Genomic DNA, 19,595 nt, shown 5'->3' with positions numbered 1-19,595 from the left:
GCTTTCGACCAGAGCCACCACAAAAAATGATGATGCTGAACTTACCAGTAACCGTGATATCGTATTACATGATAATGTACCGACGGTTCAAATAGATCAGTGTAATATGTAATATATGATGCACTGATTTCATAGTATATGCTACTTATGCAAATGTTGCCATATCTTCACAGATGTTTGCAATATGGTTTAGCACAATTCAGGATCAACACAGTTTGTCTGTCCTTGTAATACTCATGCTGAATTAAAATGTAAGCTTTGCAGCAAAGCTATTGGAGAGTATCTTGTTGCTAAATTTGAGAAACTAAGTGCAGCGAGTAGCTAAATGGAAGCACTGTTGCCTAGGATTATTGCCCAGCTGTTGTTTTTTTGTACATGATACAAATTTAAAGCCACACTCAGCATCACTGAGCAGCACATGGATACTGAAGCCATCTTACACCTCTGAAGTCAACTTGAATATAATATTTGAAAGGATTGTTGATGTGTAAATAAAAGGCAGACAAACCAAGCATTTACACGAACCTTAACATCGCCAACCTACAAACTAAAGATATTCTATTACTATACTTTGTTGTGTCTTCACACAGGAATTTACAGAAGTATCACACATAAACAGCTCATCTTTGTTTCTCATTAATAATGCAGCAAATGGGTGTGTCACAGTATTACTGTAGCCACAAGCTGCTGCCCAACTCTGTGTGGAGTTTACAAGACATACAAGTTGAATAACTGGGAACTCCAGGCTGTCTCTAATATTCACTTCCTACTAATTTTACAGAGCATCTTTTACTTATTTTAGGTCCATAATGCATAACTGTAGTCTTTGAGTCCACTCAGTAACCTCTTTTCAATTGTCACATTGTTACTATCTTTGTGAGCAAGCTCTGAAATCCACTGTGAGCTTTGCACCCAAGACCAGACAGAAAAGTGGGCAATTACCTAATAAACAAGAACATTCAGAAAGCTAAAGACTTTGACCCAAGAGTTGGCGGAAACCAAAACTGAGCTAAAAGTGGAGTGAACGTTTTAACTCATCCAAAGACAAGACTCCAAATAAAGCTGCTCCATGTTTGCTGGATACTTAAATAATAATGCATTTTGCTAATGAGTTCAGCAAAAATATTGGTGATATTATGCTAGTTTTTGGTTTACGGCTGGTTGCTCTGCTCCTAAGTGGTCAAAAACATAGTTAATTCCACCAAAATAAATAATGAAATTTTGCTATTTCTGGGACATATACAGCAATCCCAAACCTGTCCTAAAATCTACTTGTTCTGCAGGGTTTATTCAATCCTGCTTTGTGTTTGCACTCCTGATACCATTCAGGTTCCGCTCTTAAATGGATCAGGAGTAGAAGAACAGATCTGAGGCAATAATTTTTGAGGCAGTTCCTCTATGCACTGTACTGAGAAAATGTGAGTTATTATTTGTATTGGTGTTACAGTCTTCTGTAACAGTGAGGAAAGTAAGACCCTCCCAGTACCACAGAGCTATCACTCTGCATCCCGCTGTTATGTTGTTAAATGTGTGACTCTGTGTCCTTGAGCCAAATTATTGAATGAAATAAAAAAACAAACTTATTATGATGTGGATGATGCAATGTTTTCAACATCATTTTTGATCTGAAGACCGAAAATCTGCTCAAGGTGATTTTAATTGTGTATGTGTGTGTGTGAGTAGGCCTTGTTGTGTGTGTTCTTCCAAGTTCACCTCCAAACACAAAAGCCCACACTGATCTCTCTTACTTCTTACTTGCTCTCTGACATACACACACACACACACACACACGCACCACATTCATTGTCCCCTAACCACAACCTCTCATTTAACTGAACCTAAACCACTTATCCCGGCAGTGCTGTGTATGAGTGTTTAGGTGTGTATGTGTCTTACAGGGGACACATGGATTTTATTTTAGTCATTGACCTAACCAGGACCACTGAGCTTTAAACCGGTGGCCTGCAAAGCTATTTATCCCCCCATCGCTCACTCACCTCCTCATCAATCTATCTCCAGCCTGTAGCATCTTGTTTTCTCCTCCAGTGATTCAGTCAGCTTCTTATGTGGCTGACTATCTGACCCTTTCTCTCTCTCACACACATCCAGCACTTTATGATATCTTTTTTCATTTAACTAGACTTTTTCATGGTCCATATTACTGCCAGTGTTCATTTCAATAAGCTGTGTCTAAGACTATGACAAAAAGTTTGTTGATGTCATATTTTCCACTAAAATAATGAAATTAAAATGAAATAATAGTAACCTTTGGGAACTGAAATAATGTGAAAAATAGACAACAGTATTACATAATTTGATGAAGCATATTATGCTCCTAATGTTAGTCATTTTAGTTAACACTGTCAGTTCTTGTTAAAAAAAAAAGATTCATGGATTAAATGGATTTGAAATAAATAAATAAAAAATGTTGAAAAATAAAAGACAGCTGGCACAAACATGCAGGGTATCATGCTGATATTATAAGGCTGAGAGCATTATTGCTATTATTTATCTATCATTATCTACACAGAAAGACTGTAGAAATGAGTACATGATGTGGGTAATTACTAAATCTTACTTTAGTTCCCTAAAAGACCACTTTTTATATAAAAAAGGGTTAGACCACTTTGCAAAAAGGGTCCCAAAAAGCAAAAACATATATTTCTCCAAGGTAGTTGAAAAACAGAGCCAATAAGGATAATGAATATTACATCCAGAAGCATCACCCCAAATAAATGCTAATGTCTCTCTATGTCTGTGTCTAGTGTGAGAATAGAAAACTGCTTGCTCACAAGATAGGAACTCAGGTAATGACATACAAAGTCTGTTCCTTCAGGTTTCATGTTACCTGAATCTTTAAGGTAAACAAGAAAATAATATTTTATTGACTTTCGACCTGACCTGGAATTTCAAAATCATAACATGGTGCCGTATTAGCAGAGGGATCAAGGAACATATGGATGCACATTGTCTGTGTTTTGTCCATGGTTTAGATCCAGCTGTGGACATGTCACAAGTCCCTCCCTAATTCTTCAGCTGGTCGCCTGGTAAGGCCTAAAAAGCTGGCGGGAGGCCTGTAGAATTGCAATCAAATAAGAACAATAAGAGCAATAATTCTTGTTGTATATAAAAGTGGAGGAGTTACACTTTCATATCATGCAGTCAACATGTTCCAGAGCTCTGGTTCCTACCGAAAATGAGTTTTCACAAATCTCATAGAAATGCACACACACCAAAACCACTATAATGCAAACCGTGGCTTTGCTGTAGATCTGATCTGCCGTTTACAGCACTTCCTACGTTCCACATTATGAAAAAAAATATACTTGCAAAAAAAGATTTTCTTTATTTGTTGTGACTTATTGCACTTTCACGTTCATGTAGTACATATCCTTAAAATTTTGTAGGGTTGTATTGATGTATAGCGTTTTGAAACGCTCCAAAAATGGCACTGCAGCATATAAAAATGGAAAGATATGCTAATAAACTTGTTCTATGGTAGGTCATAATTAACCTATGGTTTTGTCCCAAATCTGCTTGTAAGTAATACATATTATACTCCATACTGATATGCAATTATGTGTGATGCATGTGAATGAATCACACATTAACTTTTCACATGAACTTTCAACATCAGTGATGAAATATCTCAATTGAAAGAAATGTAGGTCCACCCTCGCAAATGCACTGATACAAAAGCACTTTGGAAAGCAGAAACGGATTTTATGTTAAAACGCTCTTTTATCTTGTTGCTTTGATGACACTGTTCTATACATTCATGCCAGTAATGCACAGTGAACTGAGATGAACTAAGAAAAGGTGAACTGAAACATTTTCCTCGTCTTCCTCTCTGCTGTGTCCTTCCATATTTTCTTCTCCTTTTCACGGTTGCATCGGCTTTTGTGTCTCCTCCTGTGTCTGTCCAACCCAGAAACCAGAAGCCCAATACTAAATGGCAAAACAGCATCTATGTAAAGAAGAATGTATTATGCATACCTCGTCATAAACATTATGATTTAATTGGACTACAATGCAAACACTGTCAGATGCATTTACTGCATGCTGTGCATCTCTTACAAATGTAAATTGTGTGTCTTTGTGTGGGTGTGTATTTATATCTGGCACTGTGTGGAATACATTTAATGCTTCAGTTAGTAAAACAGCCCTGAAGACTATGTGCTAGAGCTGCACACCTTGTTTCAGTGGTGTATTTTAATGACAAAAGGGTCTTTGCACCTCAAATAAAAATGTTACTTTGATGTTAGACAGTACCTGCAAGGCAAACAAGTAATGCTGTAGCTGATGATGGCTATATATTGTTTAGGTCTGCTATAGGAGGACAAGCATATAGCCTTATAACCTTAAACTAATTATAATGTACATGACCCACACATAATTATGTTTATGCCTTTTGAGGCATTCTGAAAAAACAAGAAGTCACTAATTAAAACAGACAAGGCAAAGGTACCACTAAATCAAATTGCTTTATTATCTATTCCAAAATATCTCCTAGATTCCTTTGAACCTCATAGATCAAATTTGGAAGTCAAACATGTTTAGTGTTTCTCTTTGACTACACCCTGTTCTGCAAGATTTGTCATGATCAGTTTCCATTTTAAACCCATTTAAATTGTGCCCTTGTCAGCTCATGTCACCAACTACTGTATTTATTTAAAATATGTTTAAAAAAACATAACCTTTTTTTCTGCAAAAGTAACGAAAGATGCTCAATAGCCCCTTTTAAGTGTGTATTCTAAATGCAAGGTTACCACTAGTCAGTTACCTTTGATAAGCTAAATGGAGATGGTCAGCAACACTAAAATTCAATAACTGATGTTACATCACTTTGATACAGATTTAGGTATAAGGTGGGTTATTTGCCAGGAGCAGTGATTCTACCAATTTCCACACTAAAGATGTTAATGGAACATCTCAACCCTAGAGACAGCTGTTAATGTCAATGTCTTTCAAGAGGAAGAAGACATTTATGTGACACAGGACTTCATTAAGTAGACAGCAAACCTGCTGCAAGAAAAAGGAAAATGAGCAACAATCTCGCAACACTGAAAAACAGAGTTAATATCATGCCACAGAAAAGACTGAGCAGGCACGGTGTTCATGGTTCATCTTGATCATATTAGAGGTGTGTTTGCATTTCATAGCCTCAGGTTATTTCACTCTCATGAGATGTGCACACTTTGCAAGCCAACAAAGCAGTGCTAACAGCGTTTGTATTTAGGGTCATTGATGAGACACATGTCCATGTTATTGGCAGTATAATGGCTTTTCAGGAAATAAAGTCCTAATCTAATCTTCTCCCTGGGCTTTTAGATTCTGTTTCTTCCCTCTGTTCTTCTTTTCCTTTTCGTGCCTGCTGTTAAGTGGTGCAGCCAGCGATGCAAGGGTACCTGCAGTATCACAGGTGGAGGTGGAAGATTGCTACATCTGGGATTGGAGGTGGAGCTACATCAGACGTCCAGTTTTAGATTATTATCATAGGATCACAATGAGATTGCTCTATCAATCTATGGGCTAGAAAAGGGACATTTCTGAGCTCGCTCATGGCAGCTGTGATATACAGAGAGCAGTTTGCCTCCCTTGTCCCCTAGCAGGGCACAGAGCACATACTGTACAACAGGGAAAAAAGAGATTTGATAATATGATTATTACATCCACCAGTCAGCCTGTAAGGAGTGTACAAGATTAAAGGGCCAGTTCACTCAAATAAAAAAAAGTACCTGGGTTTTTAGGTTGATTTGAAACTCCACATTATACAAGACAGTTGTTTTCAGTGTAATTTGCATTGTGCAGGAATACACTCTATGCAAACTTAGTAAAGGACTATTCTGATATGCATATTAACTTTCTTGTTGAAGGCTCAATTGACAGAGAAGGTTGTAGGGGAGGGTTCAGAGAAACCAGTACTTCCTCCAAAACTCCTCCAAAACCTGCCAAACAAATAAAAACCCAAATCATGTCTTATGTCTTGCAGTGCCGTTATGGCACAAATTACTTTTCAAGACCTTCACAGAGCCAACAACCTTGAATGTCTGCACTGCAAACCGATGAACTGGCAAACCAACATAAGTGCAGCAGTCAGTTTAAAAGGTATCACCAAGTAGGAGAATGCCACATATCAGCTCCCTGCAACACAAAGCAGGAAGATCCTAATCCAGACACACACATATATTCCAAAGACAAAGACGGATAAAACCACAGACTCTTAGATGTAGTTCTAGATTTTTGAATACTCTATAGGAATCTAACAAGGTAAGGTTCTCAGTAACAAATGGTTTTAGGGCTCAACCGGATTTTAACCCTGGCATTAATTCACTGACTCATATCCTTCCATTTCCCTTGTTTTTGTGTTTCAGGGTTTAGTATTTGTCAGGGTTTAGTATTTGTCACCATACTGTTAGAAATAAATGTGCATAATTAAACTGATGCTGTTTGTGTTTCCCTGTACTTGTATCTCAATGACTTAATACTATAAAATCTAAATTAAGTTAATGCTAAGATAAAACAAATTACAATTCTAATTGAACTGGCCAGTGAGAAGGGTTATTCCTTTGTATTTTACATACACTCAGAGTTATCTGGTTGCATGAACAATGTAAACTATGCAAAGTACTTCTTTAAAATTCCTGTCAAACCATTTCAGTTAATTTTGTACATCACAAGGACATATGTTTCATCTCTTATGAGAAGAAATTGTGGTTTAATGTTCCAGTGTGTCTGAAAAACCCCTGCAAGGCAGATTTCATTCTCGTAACTATACAGTCAAAATACAATTACAGCCAGTAGGGATAGGGAGTCAGACTTGTAACCCAAAAGTTATGGGTTCGAGTTTCAGGTCCAGCAGGAATTGTTGGTGGGTAGAGTGAACAGCCAGCATCCTGTCCACCCTCAATACCATGACTGAGGTGAGACCCTTGACAAAGGCACCAGCTGCCCACCGCCCCAGGCTTGTGTGCCGACCTTGGGTGGCAATAGAATTTCCACATTGTGGGACTAGTAAGGGAATTAAGTTAACTTTAGCTTAGCATAAATCCTGGAAACAGGATTTGTGTTTCCTGTTTTTCCAGTCTTTATGCTAAACAAAGCTAACTGTGACAATCTTTATATTTATAATGCTGACGCGAGAGTAATATTACTTTTGGCAAAAAGTGACCTGACCTTTTCTAAACTTGTACAGTAAATGATGGAAAGCACACCAATTTATATGTCCAAACACCACAATTCCTACTTGTTTGATAGCTGTAAAGGTAACTCTCCCCCGAATTGTCCTTTGCTGCTCAGTGCAGGACCTTTGTAACAGACAAGCCTTACAAATAAATTTGGGCCGGCTTAACAATTTAATGCCACTAAAATTTGTCCAGGAAAGTGGCATTATGTCCTCTTGGAAGCAAAAGAGAGGAAAAAATAGATTTAAACAGTTAAAAGATTTGTGGCTGCCATTCTGCACCTAATATGAGTGGCTGACATTCATAACCCTTCTGTTATCAGCTAATTTCTACATTATGCTATTAAGTCAGGTACATAGCACCTCTGGTCTCTATACAGTCTGTGTGTTGTCCTCTGTGTGTGGCTTGTTATTTTGCAACATGCCGCAGTAAGGGTATAGTTGGTCAGCTTTATTTGCATTTGAAGACAGCCATGAATAAAACATGAAAAACAAGGAATGTGGTGCAATGCTGAAACACATGCCAGTGGTGAGCAAAAACATCTTTCCATGCAACTGAGAAACTTCAGAAACCAACTGAAAAGGCAGCAAAATCAGACAAAAACTACTTGAAATGACATTACATGTTGCAATTTTCAGTTTCAAACTTAAACAACAAAGACTTAATTAAAACAGGACACCTTAGTAACTGGATTACTTGTAGCCCTCATCTCAAAAGTTTTAATTCTTCACCAGGCTAATATACAATCCAAAATGCAGTTCCCCTTTCTGCCACTAGGTGTGAAAGTGGCATCTTACTGCGGCAGAGTGTGACACTTTGAGCTTGAACATATTGTTTAAGAGCATCATTGTGGCACAGAGACAGTGTGTGTTGTATCCACAGGCATTTCCAGTGTCCTCAAGCAAGACAGCATCACTCTCACAACCTTAGGCACTTGTTGCCTGACCACTAATATTTCATATTGGTGTAGCTACTACGTGTGTGTTTGTGCATGCTGCAGAGCCCTTTACAAAAAACACAATTCCAATTGCCTAAAATGCAAAATGAGCCATAAATGAATCTCCAGGTCAACTTGTAATCCACCATATCTTCCTGTCAATAAATTAAGTTCACCCTCCTTGCAATTACCCTCCATGATCAGGGCAGGCTGCTGGAGGCTGCGTTGAATTATGGCGCTAATAGAGGGGGACGTATCCTGGCCAGCAGGCAGCGTGTTTATACCTGGACAGAGCTGCAGATTAATTTGACTATCAATCTAACTAACAAGCAGAGAGAGACCAGACACCTGTGCATGCTGAGACATTCACACACACACGCATAAAGTTATGTATTATCCCACAGGTTGTATATGCCTCATTTAAAATATTTTAAATTCTCTTTGTGCATAGCTTTTTTCTGTGTTTAATGCAGACATTTTCCACCAAAGGCTGCAAAGTATATGTTTCTATCAGTGAACTGTAAGGGTATTATAAATAAATTGAATCTTTTTTAAAAAAAAGTCACAGCTAATGCTGACATTCATTCATTACACCAGAGTACAACTGTGAGTCATTTTACAGTGACTTTAAAAAAATCTAAGTAAAATTAAAATACACAGGAACTTCTTTAATAATTGCACTCTTTTGATGAATAATGTAACTGAATAGGATCCACACAATTCAAACAACGTGCACACAGTGAAACACAGTAGCTTGCCACATAAAAATTACATTAAATTGTTCAGTGCTGCAAACACCTGACAATGGTGGTTCCATGTTGTATCAGTGTGTTTCCTGTGCAGAATGTGTGTGTAGGTGAAGCTGCAACTCATGCTCCACTTTAGGAGATGTCAGTGCACTGTCAAAAGGACATATCTATTCTTTTATGTGTAAGCTCAGCAAAAATCTCATCTTTCTCTTGAAGGACAAGTTCCAACAGAAATAGCATGATCATAAATGTAAGGGAAATGTAAGGAAAATATGTCAACCAGCTTAATTAAACATGTGCACAATGGGAAATGTATAATCCTTGATCTTCCTAGACTGATTTTTGCATTTCAGTACAGAAACCAGTAAAAAAAAAAAAAAACATTGCTACAGACCAGTCTACAACCCCAGTTCCAAAAAAGGTTGGGACACTGTATACAATTTACATAAAAAACATAATGCAATGATTTTCAAATCTCATAAACCATGATTTTATTCACAATAGAACATAGAAAACATATCAAATGTTTAAACTGAGAAAATGTAGGATTTTAAGAAAAAAAAAAACATCTGACTGGGAGGAAAAAAGGGTCTGTATTTGACTGTCAGATGAGTCTGGAGAACAGTGACTTTGGTGTCATTAGCCCATTTCTCACTAATGTAAATACAGAGACTGCCACCTCGTTGCTTCTGTGAGTGCTGGTTTCTATCGTGGCGGTGTAGGATGCGGCCTGTTAGCTCCACGGCTGTGTCAGGTATTCCTGGGTGTAGCCACGACTCTGTTATTATCAGAGCGCAGCAGTCCCTGCTGAGTCTGTTTTCTACCAGCTGAAGCCTCAGCTCGTCCATTTTGTTGACAATTGATCTGGCATTTGTGAGGAAAAGGCTGGGGAGCAGAGGTTTGTGTGGTGTTCTCCTCAGCCGCTCCCACGCGCCCGCTCTGCGGCCTCGTTTCTGCCTCCTGCCCCAACGCCGTCGCCGCTTCCCATTGTTTCCGGGTATTAGAAACCGCAGGGATCCCAGTGTTCTTGCTAAGTCCGCTGGTATGTTGTGGTTGTGAAGAAACTTTGTTGTAACAGTCCCTTCGCTCTGTAATCCCAATAACAGAAGGTCTTGTCGGCTGTAGAAGTTGTTCGCCCGACTGACCGTGGTTGAAAAGATTAAAAAGATATATAAAAACACACAAACATAGCACTGAAAAAGTGAGCTCTGAGCCGCTGCGTCTGTGCGTGCCGCCATCTTGCAGGCACAACATCTTACAGATTGGTACTTTGTTTTGGAAGTATTCCTGAGTCCATGCAGTGATGTCCATCACAGACTCAGGCCTGATTCTCTGATATTAATATTATGTACTGTAGATGATTAAGTTGAGCCAGAGGGTCCCCAAATATGGGGACTTTGGGGAGCAATTAGTAAACACAGCATGAAACAATACAGTGACACCAAAAGAGTATAGTGATATTCCACATCAAATTAAACAGCAGAGCCTGGGCTACAAATGAATTACTAAATATCAAACTCCACAAAGCACCACTGTGTCAACCCACTTGCCACATTTCTACTGATCTTCCAGGTCTACTGCTTGCACACAATATGCACCTCAAATGAAAGCAGAGACTCCACAGATTCTGAAGATGTGAAAACACGGTACAACAACGCATCGGAGAGATAGAAGTCAAAACACAGCAACAGCAGAAATCCCTTTGCCAAATGATATCTGTAAAATTTTTCTTACCTTGGTTGTTTTGCTGTGAAAAACTCTATTTTACCAGTAAATCCACACTACATTGTGTTCAGAAAGATGTTTTGTGTTACACTCAAATCATTCTGAGCGTCTCTGTGGAGTCTAGGACCCAGGGGAGAAATTAAACACCACCCCATGTAGCAGTGCCGAACTGTGCCAACATGGCCATTTTGGAATCCTCGTCTGGACTTTACTGTATTAAAACCTCTCAAATTTTGTTCTGTTTCAGTTTAACGCTGTTAATAAATTTAAGAAAATGATTCCATCTTTATTTTCATCTATGCCATGTGCCAACACAGTGGAGGGCAGCTGCCTCAATCCTACTCCCTACCATGTTGATCATGTTGTTGACAGTGCGTGAAACTCTTGATACTGTGGCCTCTCTGAAAAACAAGTTAGTCAATCAAAGAAGATTAGCTCCAGGTACAATTTACATATTCGTACCTTAAAGCAGGCATCACGAAGGCTGGAAAGGAAGTGGCGTTCCACAAATTTAGAGGAATTTTATATAGCCTGGAAAAACAGTCTATTAAAAACACTTCCGGCTCAAAAGATCGATACTGTGTCGAGCAGACGGGCTTGAGCGTCCCACCACTACCTTCAACTTTTCTATCTCACTCTCTGAACTGTTTCCGGGTAAGTGATTCACTTCCTATTGTCGTGGTGTGTGTGTTGTATAGTTCATCTACAGATTAGCAACAGACTATCTATAGTCTAACACTCCTAAAAACTAACTAAACAATTCATTAACCGCTACATTCCGCTACTAGTCAAGTACCTTTCTATTTTGACCGGTATTTATTGCTATTCCCAGACTTAGCGTTCGTTAGCCTACCAGTTAGCTTAGCTAGCTAGTAACATGGCTTCTCCCTCTCTCTCTCTTTCCTGCTCCGTGTGCCACATGTTTAGTCATTCCTCTGCCTCCTTTATTGATAATGATACGTGTAATAAGTGTAAGGTTCTACTAGATTTGGAGGCGAGGATCACTGATTTGGAAGCACGGCTCCCCACCTTTGAACAAAGCCAGCTAGCTTAGCCCCGTTAGCAGGTGTGGAGCCACCGAGCTCAGGCTCAAGGTCTGTTAGCGGTCCAAGGGCAGCTCCGGAGCAGCCTGGAGAATTAGCTTGGGTGATGGTCCAACAGAAACATATTCCTAAGCAGAAGCCCACGGCTCATCACCTGCCTGTTCACGTTTCTAATAGATCTTCCCCGCTTAGCGACACACCCGCTGAGAAACCGACTCTGATAATTGGCGATTCCATAGTCAGAAACGTGAAGCTAGAGACACCAGCGACAATAGTCAAATGTATTCCTGGGGCCAGAGCGGGCGACATCGAGTCAAATCTGAAGCTGCTGGCTAAGGCTAATCGTAAATATGGAAAAATTGTTATTCACATCGGCATCAATGACACCCGATTACGCCAATTGGAGGTCACTAAAATTAATGATGAGTCATTGTGTAACTCTGCCACATTAATGTTGGACTCCGTAGTTTTCTCTGGACCCCTCCCCAATCTGACCTGCGATGACATGTTTAGCCGCATGTCGTCGTTCTGTCGCTGGCTGTCTAGGTGGTGTTCGGCAAACAATGTGGGCTTCATAGACAATTGGGCCACTTTCTGGGGAAAACCCGGTCTGATAGTGAGAGATGGCATCCATCCCACTTTGAATGGTGCAGCTCTCATCTCTAGAAATCTGGCCGAGTTTATTAGCCAACCTAAAGACTGACAATCCAGAGTGGGGACCGGGACGCAGAGACTCAGTCTAAAAGGCCTCTCTGCAGTTTCCTCAGAGCAGTTGCCCCCCTCAAAACCACATAGAGATTGTGTCTGCCCCTCGAACATATAAATCAAATAAATCTGATGTTAACAGAAGAGGAAATTAAGACCACTCCTCTTATTGAACAGAAAAACAGAACAGTCAGATGTGGATTATTAAATATCAGGTCTCTTTCATCTAAATCTCTGTTAGTAAATGATTTGATAACTGATCACCAAATTGACTTTCTCTGTCTTACTGAAACCTGGCTGCAGCAGGATTAATATGTCAGTCTGAATGAATCAACCCCCCTCAGTCATAAAAATTGTCATGTTCCTCAAAGCACAGGTCGAGGTGGAGGAGTAGCTGCAATCTTCCACTCAAACTTATTATTTAACTTTCATCCTCAGAACAATTATAACTCATTTGAGAGCCTCACGCTTAGTCTCTCACATCCAAACTGGAAAACACAAAAACTAGTTCTACTCGTCATTGTGTACCGTCCACCTGTCCCTTACTCAGAGTTTTTAACTGAATTTCCAGACTTCCTGTCTGATTTAGTGCTTAGTTCAGAAAAAGTCATTATAGTGGGAGATTTTAACATTCATATAGATGTTGAACATAACACTCAGCACTGCATTTAATTCTATATTAGATTCAATTGGTTTCACTCAAAATGTTAACAAGCCCACCCACTGTTTCAATCACACCCTTGATCTTGTTCTGACCTACGGCATCGAAATTGAACATTTAATAGTTTCTCCCCAAAATCCTATTTTGTCAGATCATTCTGACAAATAACTTTTGAATTTAAGATGATGGATGGTTCCCAGAGTTTCCAAAAGCAGAATGAGAGGCAGAGCCTTTAGCTATCAAGCTCCTCTCCTGTGGAACCAGCTCCCAGTCTGGGTTCAGGAGGCAGATACACTCTGTTCTTTTAAGGCTAGACTTAAAACCTTCCTCTTTGACAAAGCGTATAGTTAGGGCTGGCTTCAGGTAACCCCGAACCATCCCTTAGTTATGCTGCTATAGGCCTAGACTGCCCGAGGACCATCGGTGCACTGAGCTCCCCTACCCTAACCCTAACCCTCCCTTGCCTTCCCCTCTCTTCCTCTCCTCCCCCCTCACATGTATAGTCCACCATTGAATGCCACTAACCTTGTGCTCTCTCTCTCCCCTAGTTTGTGCTCTCTCCCTCTGTCTCTGTTCTCTCTCTCTCTGTACCTTCTACAGGTGTCCCTGGTCCTGGAGCTGTATATCGCTGATGTGCAAGTTACTGGCCTCACCAACCTGCAATGTCTATTTGTTGTTTATTGTTGCTGTTCTTTTCTCTATCCTCTATCCACTCACCCCAAACGGTCGAGGCAGATTGCCGCCCAAACTGAGCCCGGTTCTGCTGGAGGTTTTTTCTTCTGTTAAAGGGAGTTTTTCCTCTCCACTGTCGCCAAGTGCTTGCTCATAAGGGATTTGTTAGGTTTTTTTCTTTTTGTAAAGTGCCTTGAGATGATTTGTACTGTGATTTGGCGCTATACAAATAAACAATTGAAATGAATTGAATTGAATTTCTCAGATTAAACTTTTGCAGATAAAATGTTAATATGTTTCATTATGATTTCATAAAGCTTTAGGGCTATTGAAGCATCATTCTCAAAATATACTCATCCTGAAAGTGCCTTTTTTTAGGTGACACTGAAATTTTTTTATTTTTGCTGTGTTCCATTTTCATTTACTCCTTTCCAGTAATGCATATAGTGGTATTTACACATCAAATCTCACAAAGGGTTTAACATTTTATATCTTTTCTATGTTCTGTTGTGAATAAAATACAGGTTTATGAGATTTGCAAATCATTTTTTTTGTACATGATTCTAAATCCCAACCAAACCAAATGTTATAAAAATCAAGACATCTTCAGTAGCCAGTTTCCTTAAAGTTTTATTTAATAGATTGAAGGACAACACTGTGGTAGAGTTAAAAGCATGTTATAATTGGGTGTATGTGGTTTTTGAGGTAGATAAAAAGCAATTATTGCAAATTCCCACTGTAAATATTGATGTCATTTACCAATAACCACCCATCGAAGCTACAGTCCAAAACACAGTCCAAAAACACGTATGTCAGGGTTGATTGGTGACTCTAAATTGCCCATAGGAGTGAGTCTGAGTGTGTGAGGTTATTTGTCTCTACGTGGTCCTGTGGTGGACTGGTGACCTGTCCAGTGTGTACCCCTGACTTTCACCCAAAGAGAGCTGGGATAGGCTCCAGATAGAGACCTCTTCTACTCTGTGCTTTTCCTCATTCATCAACTCTTCAAAGTATTCCTTCCATCTTTCCATCACACTTGAGGCACCTGTCAACACATTTCCATCCCTGTCCTTGATCACCCTAACCTGCTGCACATCCTTCCCATGTCTGTCTCTCTGCCTCGCCAACCTGTACAAATCCACCTCTCCCTCCTTAGTGTCCAACCTATCATACAAATCCTCATACACCCTTTGTTTGGCCTTTGCCACCTCTACCTTCACCTTATGCTGCATCTCCCTGTACTCCTGTCTGTTCTTTTCTGTCCTCTCAGTGTCCCACTTCTTCTTAGCTAACCTTTTCCTCTTTACACACTCCTGAACTTCCTCATTCCACCACCAAGTCTCCTTATCTGCTTTCCTCTTTCCAAATGACACCAAGTACCCTCCTACCTGTCTCCCTGGTCACTTTAGCTGTAGCTGCCCAGTCATCTGGTAGAACCTCCTGACCTCCAGGAGCCTGTTTCAGCTCCTCCCTGAAAGCCACACAACACTCTTCCTTTTTCAACTTTCACCACTTGGTCCTCTGCTCTGCCCTTGTCCTCTTCATCTTCCTCACCACCAGAGTCATCCTACACACCACCATCCTATGCTGTCGGACTACTCTCTCCCCAACCACCACTTTGCAATCACTGATCTCTTTCTGGTTGAAATGTCTGCGCAAGATGTAATCAACTTGTGTGCTCCTGCCTGCACTCTTATATGTCACCCTATGCTCCTCCCTTTTCTGGAAAAATGTGTTCACTACAGCCATTTCCATCTTTTTTGCGAAGTCTACCACCATCTGTCCTTCTGCATTCCTGTCCTGACTACCAAACTTACCCATCACTTCCTTGTCACCTCTGTTTCCCTCACCAACATGTCCATTGAAGTCTGCCCCAATCACCACTCTCTCGCCACTAGGGATACCCTGAATCACCTCATCCATCTCCCTCCAGAATTTCTCCTTCTCTTCTAACTCACATCCTACCTGTGGGGCATAACCACTGACAACATTCAACATCACACCTTCAACTGCCAGCTTCAGACTCATCACTCTATTTGACACTTTCTTCACCTCCAGAACATTCCTAGCAAAATCCTCCTTCAGGATAACTCCTACTCCATTCCTCTTTCCATCCACACCATGATAAAACAGCTTGAACCCTGCTCCTAATTTATAGGCCTTGCTACCTTTCCACCTGGTCTCCTGAACACACAAGATATCCACCTTTCTTCTCTCCATCATATCAGCCAACTCTCTAGTTTTCCCTGACAAAGTCCCTACATTCAAAGTCCCTGCTCTGAGTCCTCCACTCCTGCCCTTCGTCTTCTGTCTTTGCCTACAAACATGCCTTCCTCCTCTCCTTCTTCGACCAACAGTAGTCCAATTTCCACTGGCACCCAGTAGGTCAACAGCACCAGTGGCAGTCGTTGTTAATTTGATTAATTAGGGCTGCGACCGATCCAGTATGGAAGTCGTATTTGTGATTCGCATGTTTGATTTGGCTGAAATTTTACGTCGGATGCCCTTCCTGATACAAGCCTGGACTTGGGATAGGCACATGAAGACACTGGATTGTGCCCCCCTGTGGTTGCCCCCCCTGTGGTTGTGGTTATCAAGTAAAATTATTTACAGTGGTTTTAGCAAATACACAGTCAATCCTGTTGTTGTTTGCCAATTGCAGAATGCCCTGTGTCTGCACGTGTGGAGCATGCAGTGGAGTGGGTGCAGTGTGCAACAGCTTTTATAAACACTGGAAAAGAAAACAATTGGGAAAAGAATGAAACAAACTGCCTAAATGCAGTTGTGCAAAGCTGGTACCAACTGTCAGGATCTGAACCTGGTTTCCGGTTCTGAGCCCTGCCTGGCGTCTTATTTTGGTTAGTTTCCTGTTTCTGTTCTGTGTTTAGTTCCAGGTGGCTTTATGTTTCAGTTATCAATAGTAGATTGCTTTCACCTGTGTCTTGTGTTTAGTATTTAAGTTCTCCGGTTTCCTTTGTTCCCCGCTGGATCATTGAGTTAAGTTCACCGTACCTGTGTGTGAGTGTCTTGTATCTGCCTTTGCCTGCTTGCCCGCCATGTGGCAGAGAATTTTGGTTTCACTGCCTGAGCCTGGAATAAAGCTTGCCTTGTTGTCTGCACTTGGGTCCTCATCCTGTTCTCTGGTCTGCACTACACACGGACGTGACACCAACGTACTGAAGAACATGCCAAATGGGTTTTAGAAAGAATCTGAAGAAAGGTGAAGAGATTGGAATACTTTCTAAAGTCACTGTGCCTTTGTAGTTTCTACAGGTTAGACATGAGTGAACATGTAAAAAAAAATCCCTTTAGTTTAAGGCTTAGATCAGGGGTGTCAAACTCAGGCCCGCGGGCCAAATGTGGCCCGCCATGTCATTTAATGTGGCCCGCGAGAGCATAAAAGGTCTGAGTGTCTAAAAAAAATAGGTCAAAAGCGTGCTTTGACCAAAAACTACATTTCCCACAGTGCCTGTCGACTGTGATACCCGCGAGGTAACGGCTCCCCGCCACTACACGGCAGGGAGCGTTTTTGAAGCAGTGCATGCTGAAGGTCTGTGAGCAGGTAAGTCCCGACCAGATACAGACTTTTAAAAATGTCAGTTTATCAAGAAACACCATCGCGGACCGAGTTACAGAACTAGCAGAAAACCTGGCAACACAGCTGGCCGAGGAGACACGCAGCTACACAGCTTTTTCATTAGCTGTTGATGAAAGCACAGATAACACGGATACAGCGCAGTTATCAATTTTTATTAGAGGCGTGAAGTCGGATCTCTCTGTCACTGAGGAGCTGTTGGACGTTTGAACAAAGTTAATGTCATAACTTGTGTTTGATTTTATTTTTCTTTATTCACTTGGATAGTTTGATCCTTGATTGATGGAGTTATCTGGGTTTCATAACCTGATAAATTAAAAGGATTTATGTTATAACAGAGGAACGAGCAAACATATTTTTTCTGTGCAACTGTTATACTTGTAACTTGAATCTGGCCCTTTGAGGACAGCCATTATGCTGATGTGGCCCTCGGTGAAAATGAGTTTGACACCCCTGGTTTAGATTGTGTTATGCAGCATGAAAGGCAGTGTGTGGAGTCACCTGGACAAGGTGTTTGTTTGTGTGCACAATTTATGTGTGGTGCTGAGTGCATTTACCCAGAGGCCAATATTTAAAATTAAATTGATGCAAAAGCCCCATTTTGTGCCTATGCCTATGTATTTATTTTTATGTTAATGTGTGTGTTTGTACTGTAATGTAGACTTCACTGCACAGTTGGTTTACTATAGGGAGAGAGATTATGGGACAGTGTAGTGGTAGATTTCCTCAAAATGTTTTTGTCATTTTATGTAGTGTAAGTCAAAACTAAAATGCAACTTCACAAAATCACTGATTTTGTATCTGTGAATTCTTGTGTAGTAGAAATGAGATTTTAAATTGTAGCTTTAATTAAATTTCTTAATTGTCACACCAGGTTTTTATGCCTCTTAGCTCTCAGAAAACTGAATGACATGTCAGGACAGCACGCTGGGTTTTGCCAGAAATCTGACCAATTCCAGTTCCTACTCTCTTATATGGCAGTGAATTTCTATCATACCCTTCACCTGGTCTGTAATGACAGGAAACATCATGTCCATTTTACTTTGCTATGTCAAGACATGAGGTTTCCAAAATAATATAGAATATCAATAAACTATATATGATATAAAAGCAAGCTACGTTTTAAAACCTCTCAATTTTGAGGTCTATTCAAACTTTGGGAGGGTAGTGTATATCCATCTTTTAGACATGGATGAGTTATATCTGGGACACCAGACCTTGGACTCATTCTGATTTTCAAAAGCTGTTTGAAAGGTTAACATTTCTGTTGTAACTCAGAAAGTGACTGAACAAGCTCTAAACTACCAAACAACTATCACACATTAGTGTTTGCATATATATACTGCTAGAGGTTTTGCACATTCTCTTATAAAGTTTCCAAAGATTGTATGAAATTTTGACTGGCTAGTTAAGGACTGTCAGACAGGGATCATCATGGGAAAACAGACTCAACTGTTGTGCAGAGTCAGACAACAGTTATGGCAGGGGAAAGCAGCGGAAGTGGCTTAAAACATTTTAGGGAGCTGCGCATACCATGGATGACAGTGCAAAATTTCATGTGGATGTTACATAATCCCACCTGGAATTGCTTCATGGCACACCATGTGGTAATCACTGTTTTAGAAAGTGAGAATTGAGTGAGTTTTGCATTGAATGTAATTTTAAAGAATTGTCCTACAGAATATTTCTAGTTTGTCTGGATATAGAAGCAGAGAGTGAGGTATACAGACACATTTCTGACCATAAAGCCAGAGTCTTGTCATGTTTTCATGTGTCTTTTTTTTCAAATTATATGATTTAAAAACATCTACAATTTTACAAACAGTTTCCCTTTTTTTTTTTTTTTTAAAGAAATGTTATATTCAAACTATTGCTTTTATGACTGGCTGATGAAACAGTCTTGGTTAGCCTATCACTCTGCTCTCACTCTCTCCAGTAAAGTCTGCAAGAAACCTCAGCACCATGAATAACATTTAATTGTTGCTTAAAACAACAGAAACATCAGGTGTTATACACTGCTCAGCTGTTGAACTACTGTAAAGACATTATGGCAGGGCTACCATCATGCACAGTATAACCTCTGCAAATGGTCCAAAATGAAGCTGCATGTTTGGTCAATATCAGTGTACCTTTTCTCCCTCTGCCCTCTCTCCCTATCGCTGCCTTTATGAAGTTCACTAAATAAAAATATTATAATATCTGCCATTTCCAACAGTACTTACACACCTTATATGTTTTTTCTTGATGGTGTCCTACTTTTTTTTTTTTTTTTTTTATCAAAATGTAACTTCCTATGTGCTTATGTCTCCTGTAATCTTCAGGGG

The 19,595-nt window shown here is 40.1% G+C and overlaps 1 protein-coding gene across 2 annotated transcripts in view; it reads right to left on the bottom strand.

Annotated features, from left to right (window-relative positions):
* Positions 1–19,595, bottom strand: part of il1rapl2 (interleukin 1 receptor accessory protein-like 2) — a 397,230-nt gene that overhangs the window by 161,364 nt on the left and 216,271 nt on the right. The gene's annotated exons all lie outside the window — the stretch shown is intronic.

Source organism: Mastacembelus armatus, chromosome 10, assembly GCF_900324485.2.
Source record: "Mastacembelus armatus chromosome 10, fMasArm1.2, whole genome shotgun sequence".
NCBI lineage: Eukaryota > Metazoa > Chordata > Actinopteri > Synbranchiformes > Mastacembelidae > Mastacembelus > Mastacembelus armatus.
This window is presented reverse-complemented; position numbering and strand designations above follow the sequence as displayed.